The 6,000-nt window shown below is 39.1% G+C and overlaps 1 protein-coding gene across 3 annotated transcripts in view; it reads left to right on the forward strand.

The window, feature by feature from the left end:
• Positions 1-6,000, forward strand: part of Atp6v1h (ATPase H+ transporting V1 subunit H) — a 97,311-nt gene that overhangs the window by 75,490 nt on the left and 15,821 nt on the right. The window lies entirely within an intron of this gene.

Consider the following 6,000-nt stretch of genomic DNA (forward strand, 5'->3'; position numbering starts at 1 on the left):
CTTGGTGTCTGTCTCACATGCACATTGCTCTGTGAACTCTCACATGCTTAACTTACAAGGTCTTATGGAAATAAATACTTCAGTGACTTATCAGTGATTTTATAAAAAAGTCTATGCGCATACTGCAAATATAGAGCAAAGACAATTTTGAAGAGATGAGCTACATTAATAGTCTTAGAAAAGGTACAGATTTCTGATACCAAAAATTACTTCAGCTGTAACTGAAAAGGCCCTTGTGACAAAACAAATGCAGATTCCTTGGAGTTGTGTGGACACAGCTGGACTACAGATGCCTCTCCAGGTGTTTAAAAGTGTAAAGTTAACCAGACTGCATTGTACCAGTTCACAGGAAGACACTGGAAGCTTGTTGATTTATACAAATTACATGGTCATGCTTCATTAATGACAATATTTTGTTTTTGAAGTAACCAGAGTCATACTTTTTTCCTGTCCTTTTATTTTTTTTAATTCAAATTATTGATCTTTTTGTATTCCTTTTAAAGACTGAACATAATGGTGAGCCCTTGGTGCACTGTAGAGAACAAGTAATGATTCCCTGTTGGAACGGCTAGTTTCAGCTGTGGGTTGGTCAGCACTTGGAACAGATCACATGGTTGTACTATACTGAAGAGTGTTCTAGCTTGAGGCTATTTTTGTTGAAGTACAAGGAATAAATATAAATCATTTATAACTGACAGAAATGTCATCAGTATTTTCAAAGGAAAGAATTAATGGTACATTAGAATGGGTCAGTCAGAATACAGAACAGAGTAATACCTAGTTTGTGCTGCTGTTACCTTGTGTGTAAAATGGTACAGCCCTGCCAGGAAGCGGGTTATCCCATAAACACTGACATTATGCAGACTTACAGCACTGTCTTTTTGAGTGTTTACATTGTTTCTGTTAAGTGCTGGGCTGAAGATAGAATAGAAGTGGGTGCAAGTTTATGTAGGTAAATTACACAGGCTTCTCTGATAAGTCAAAACAGTTATGCTGAGGTGACAGTGGTAAGGAGCCAGCTATGCAACCTGATTATTGGGGTTAATTAGTAATTCAAGTGTAAGGAATGAGACAGAAAATACAGGAAGCAGAAATGAAGTTCTCTTGTTTAAAGCAATGCATGGAGAAAGGTTTCAGTACCTGTGTGGTACTGAGATGTTGCAAAGAGATACTGGGTGCTGGAAATACTCTTCAGGGCACAGACTGCTCCCACCCTAGAAATCTGTGCTGCTCTATGTTTTCATTAAGACTGAGGAAGTAACTTGAAGGCCCAGAGTAAGCAAGCACCAGTGAGGAACATTTCCTCATTACATATGAGGAAGGGTACAGTTTTGTATTGTATGCTGTTGTATGAGGCTTAGATGAATTAAAAGCAATTGAAAAGGTTTTGTTATTGTTGTTGTTGTTGTTTAAAGATTTATTCATTTTTATTTTATGTGTATGAGTGTTTTGTCTGTGTAAATATGTTCATGCAGAAGCCAGAAGAGGGTGTTAGAGGGAACTTCAGAAGGTTGTGAGCTGCTGTGTTGGTTCTGGGAACTCAGCCTAGGTCCTCTGGAAGAGGAGCCATTGCTCTTTCACTGGGTTGCCATTTCTCCAGCCTGTTTGTTTGTTTGTTTTTTAGAGACGAGATCTCACTAAGAAAGTATCCTTGGCTAGCCTAGAACTCGTTTTATAAATCGGACTGACTTTAAACTTACAGTCTCTGATTCACAAGTGCTGGGATTAAAAGCATGTGTTACCACATCTGACTTCATTGAAAGTTTTTTTTAATTGGGGAACAGCAAGATTGAGTTTATTGTTTCTTCCTTTTTTCTTTCCCTCCTTCCCTCCTTCCCTCCTTCCTTCCTTTCTTCCTTTCTTTTTTTCTTCCTCTCTCTCTCTTTCTTTCTTTCAAACAAAAACAAAAACAAAACCTCTATGGCTCCTTCCTGGGTAGTGGATCTCAGTAGAGTAAGTCTGAGAGTAAGAAGGTTGTTTGGGCTTGTTTAGCAACTAGAGCCAGGGCTAGCTCTGTGCATGTGTGTGTGTGTGTGTGTGTGTGCGTGTGCATGTGTGTGTGCGTGCGTGCATGTGTGTGCGCGTGTGTGTGCGTGTGGTGTGTGCGTGTGTGTGTGCGTGTGCGTATGTGTGGTGTGTGTGTGTGCGTGTGTGTGTGTGCATGTGTGTGTGTGCATGTGTGTGTGCGTGTGTGTGGTGTGTGTGTGTGCGTGCGTGTGCATGCGTGTGTGTGTGTGGTGTGTGAGTGTGCGTGCGTGTGTGGTGTGTGTGTGTGGTGTGTGAGTGTGCGTGTGTGTGCGTGTGTGTGTGGTGTGTGAGTATGGTATTCTGAAATGTTTCTACTTTTTCCTAATTTGTGCAAGAAGAACAAAGCAGAGAGCCCTACAGAGTGGCTTTGAATCAACTTAGGAGGTGGCTAAACTTTGGGTGTCACTAAAAATACAGGCTGTCACTGGGTTTCTCTTTGTGTCACTGTTTTTTGAGTTAGATTTTTAACAAAAATCAGTAATTTGGGATTTTAATATGTAGCTAGTTTATATCTCTAAAGGAATTAGTTTGTAGGAATGTTCACATTCAATAGTTGGAGGCTATTGTGACTATGAACTTAAATTTATTTCCTAGATGTTTATCTAAGGTCTCTTTAAAAATAAGTTTAATTTCCCTTCTTTTTGAAACTATAAATGCCATAGTACAGTTTATATATTAGTAATTAAATAAAACAACTTTCTTTTTGTCTTCTCTTTAAATATCTTCAGGCATAGTGTCTTTGTCTTTCTCTCTCCCTTCCTTCCTTTCTTTCTTTCTTCCTTTCTTTGAGGGACAGGGTGTTGTTTGTTTAAATGTTTATTTCTGACATGATAAAAAGAAGTATATGCAATAGAATGCTGGCCTTATTCTTTGCCAGCAGAAAGTAATTTTGGTTGAGGATTTTTGTTGTTAAATGATCATGCATTGAAGATTTTTTCCCCTTGTATATGGTATGTCATTTGTGCCTGATTTATACTTGCGACTAATTATGTAGATAGGAACGGGTTTGTATTTCAGCTAGCTGGTGAGAATATACCTTTTTCCCTCCTTCCCTAGTATTTGACAGTCAAATTTTACTTCGGTGACTTGAAGCTTAGTGTTAGTGTTTCTCTGTACCTTCTTTATAAACAGTTTGTTTTAAAACAATTCTTTGGTATGCATATGGTTTTACCATTTAATAAAGGTGAGATGTGTGCATACTAGATAGACTGGTATACTTTTAAGTTTTTACATAAAAAGGATTAAATCTTGGCTGAATATTTGGTACTGTGGGAATAAAGATTGTTCAACATTTTCAGAATTGGTGAGTATTTTGGCTTTATAAGCATCAGTGCTGAGATTACTATACATACACAAAATGACTGACAAATGTTTAGGACCATATCAGGAACTGTTGGAAATTCTGTTTTAGTCACATGCCACACTTCATTTTGTTTATAATTTTTTTGTGTGTGTGAAACGCAAGTGTGAAACCCAAATAGCAGTTTTAAAAGCAGACATTGTAACAGTGTGTCTCTCCTGCAAAGGGGGTCCACCCATTCCAGAAATTGAACCCATGATTAGATCAAGTGATGATTGATTATCTACCTTGGTGAACCAGTGAGGTGTTTTTGGAGTGGGGGAGGTTTGTCTTTAGTTAGGGTTTCTATTGCTGTGATGAAACACCATGGCAAAGTGCAACTTGGGAAGGTGAAGGTTAGTTTGACTTAAGCTTCCACATCACTATTCCTCATGAAAAGAAGTCAGTGCAGGAACTTGGAGACAGGAGATGATGCAGCTTACTAGCTTGCTCCTCATAGTTAGCTTGCTTTCTTACAGAACGCAGGCCAGCTGTCCTAGAGATGGTACCTCTAGGGCTGGGCCTTCCCACATCATCATCACTAATTAAAATGCCCAACAGGCTTTCAAGTATGCCTGATTTCATGGAGGAATTTTCTCAATCGAGTTTCCCTCCTCTCAGATGACATTAGCTGTGTCAAGTAGAAATAAAAACTAGCCAAAACAGGGTTAGTATTTAGAAGGGACTACTTTTTAGGAACAGATGACTCAAGCAGTTGCATCAACAGATGTCCAGTGTAACGTGGGTGAATGATGAAAGCTCCATTCTTAGAGCTCTGCAGAACTTATAAGCAGCTGGACAGGTTCCAGAGCTTCCTCAAAAGGGTGAGCAGCTTAGAATCTCTCCCAGCAGTTGTTTACTTCTTAAAAACTAGGAAGGGACCTTGAAGAATCTTGGAAGTTTCTGCTTTTCCATACAGGACTTGTTTACCATCGGTGTCTCCTCCCCCTCCTTCCTGTATGGGATTTTTCTGTTCAGGGGAACCAGAAGGGAAGATGGGAAGAGGAAAGAGTGGTGTGGTGGGGAGCCTTTCTTGGCACTTTTTCCTGAGAACTATACATAAAAGAGTGCCATGAAAAGAAGTCTGCACTCCAGTGTCACCTATCCTGACATGGAGCAAAATTGGAAATCAGGTGGAGTGATCTAGAGATGAGTGTATCATGCCTGAACAGTAATGGTGATGACAAAAAGATAAAATAATACTAGTTGGAGAGAGAAAATTTTAAGAGAGAGAAGTAAAAAGTAACTGAAGTTGGCTGTTGAATGGATCGAGTGGTGAATCAGCCAAATCCAGAATGACAGTTCTGATTTGGAGTTAGGTGTTTCATTACTATTGTAGGAATTTGGATGAAGAATAGAATTTGAGTATCAATTAAGGTTCATTTCTGGAGACATACTAAATTTGGTTTATATGCAATGAGAAATTCCAGAGGTAGACATACAGGTTTGAAGTTGAAAACAAAATTAGGAACTAGTAAAGTGAGACCTGTAAGATTGACTATATAGAGCAGGATTATTACCTGGGAGGTGTGGGGATGTATTTCCTGAAATTGTCTGCAAGGAGCAAAGGAGCCATGCTTTCTCTCATGTTTTCTAAGAGGAATGAATGTGTAATCTGCAAAAGGTTAATGTAAGTGTAAGATAAAAATAAAGACATGTAAAGGTCAGATAGAAGAATAGGTATTTGTCTTAGTTATGGTTTCTGTTGCTGTGATAAGACCATGGCCAAAACCAGCTTGGGGAGAAAAATGGTTATTTCAGCTTAGTTATAGTCTATCATGAAGGGAAGTTAAAGAAGATCTCAAGGGAGAAACCTAACAGCAGGAAGTGAAGGGAAGCCATGAAGTAATGCTGCTTTACTGGCTTGTGCTGTAGTAGTATATTAATCCGCTCTATACTTCTGTCTGGTATGCACTTCTCTCTACCTCCTCAGTTTTCTGGATTCCCAAAAGAAAGGCACACTTACACAGCCTTATATTTTAAATACCTCAACAGCTCAGTGGTTGGGCTACTTCCTAACTCCATGTGGTTAACACACACTCCCCTCTGATATTCCTGAGCTAATATTTACTAAATCTATATGTTATGTTTGCAACCCTGCTCTCTGCTGGGCAAGCCCTCCTGGGGACAGACTCTTTCCCCTGCACCTGTCCATCTCCTACACCCTCTTCATGGTGAAATCCCCTCTTCCTCCTTCTGTCACTTCCTGGGAGTCCTAAAAGTCCCACTTCTATCTCCCTGACCAGCATTGGCCACTGGTAACTTTATTGACTAGTCAGAAACCAACTTAAAGGGGACACCTTTAGTTTTACTTTTGGGACACTGCAAGCAGGATTTTGGGTAATATAATTAGCATGAGAACACCAGCCGCTTAGCCAGAAAAATCCATCCCTTGTCAACTCAGCACTCTAACATACCAGTATCCAGCTATAACCTTTCTTTTCTTGCTTATCCACGGGGTCACATATTGGCATTAAAATCACAATACAAAACATAATAACTTTAAGAGTCCCACAGGCTATGAATAACATTGTAAAACTTAAAATTTACCTCTGAAATATCTAGTTAAAACTTTTATTGCATTATGATGAGAAAAGTTACATGATTTCAATTTATCTGAATTTGTTAACATT

Source organism: Mastomys coucha, unplaced genomic scaffold (assembly GCF_008632895.1).
Source record: "Mastomys coucha isolate ucsf_1 unplaced genomic scaffold, UCSF_Mcou_1 pScaffold14, whole genome shotgun sequence".
Lineage (NCBI taxonomy): Eukaryota > Metazoa > Chordata > Mammalia > Rodentia > Muridae > Mastomys > Mastomys coucha.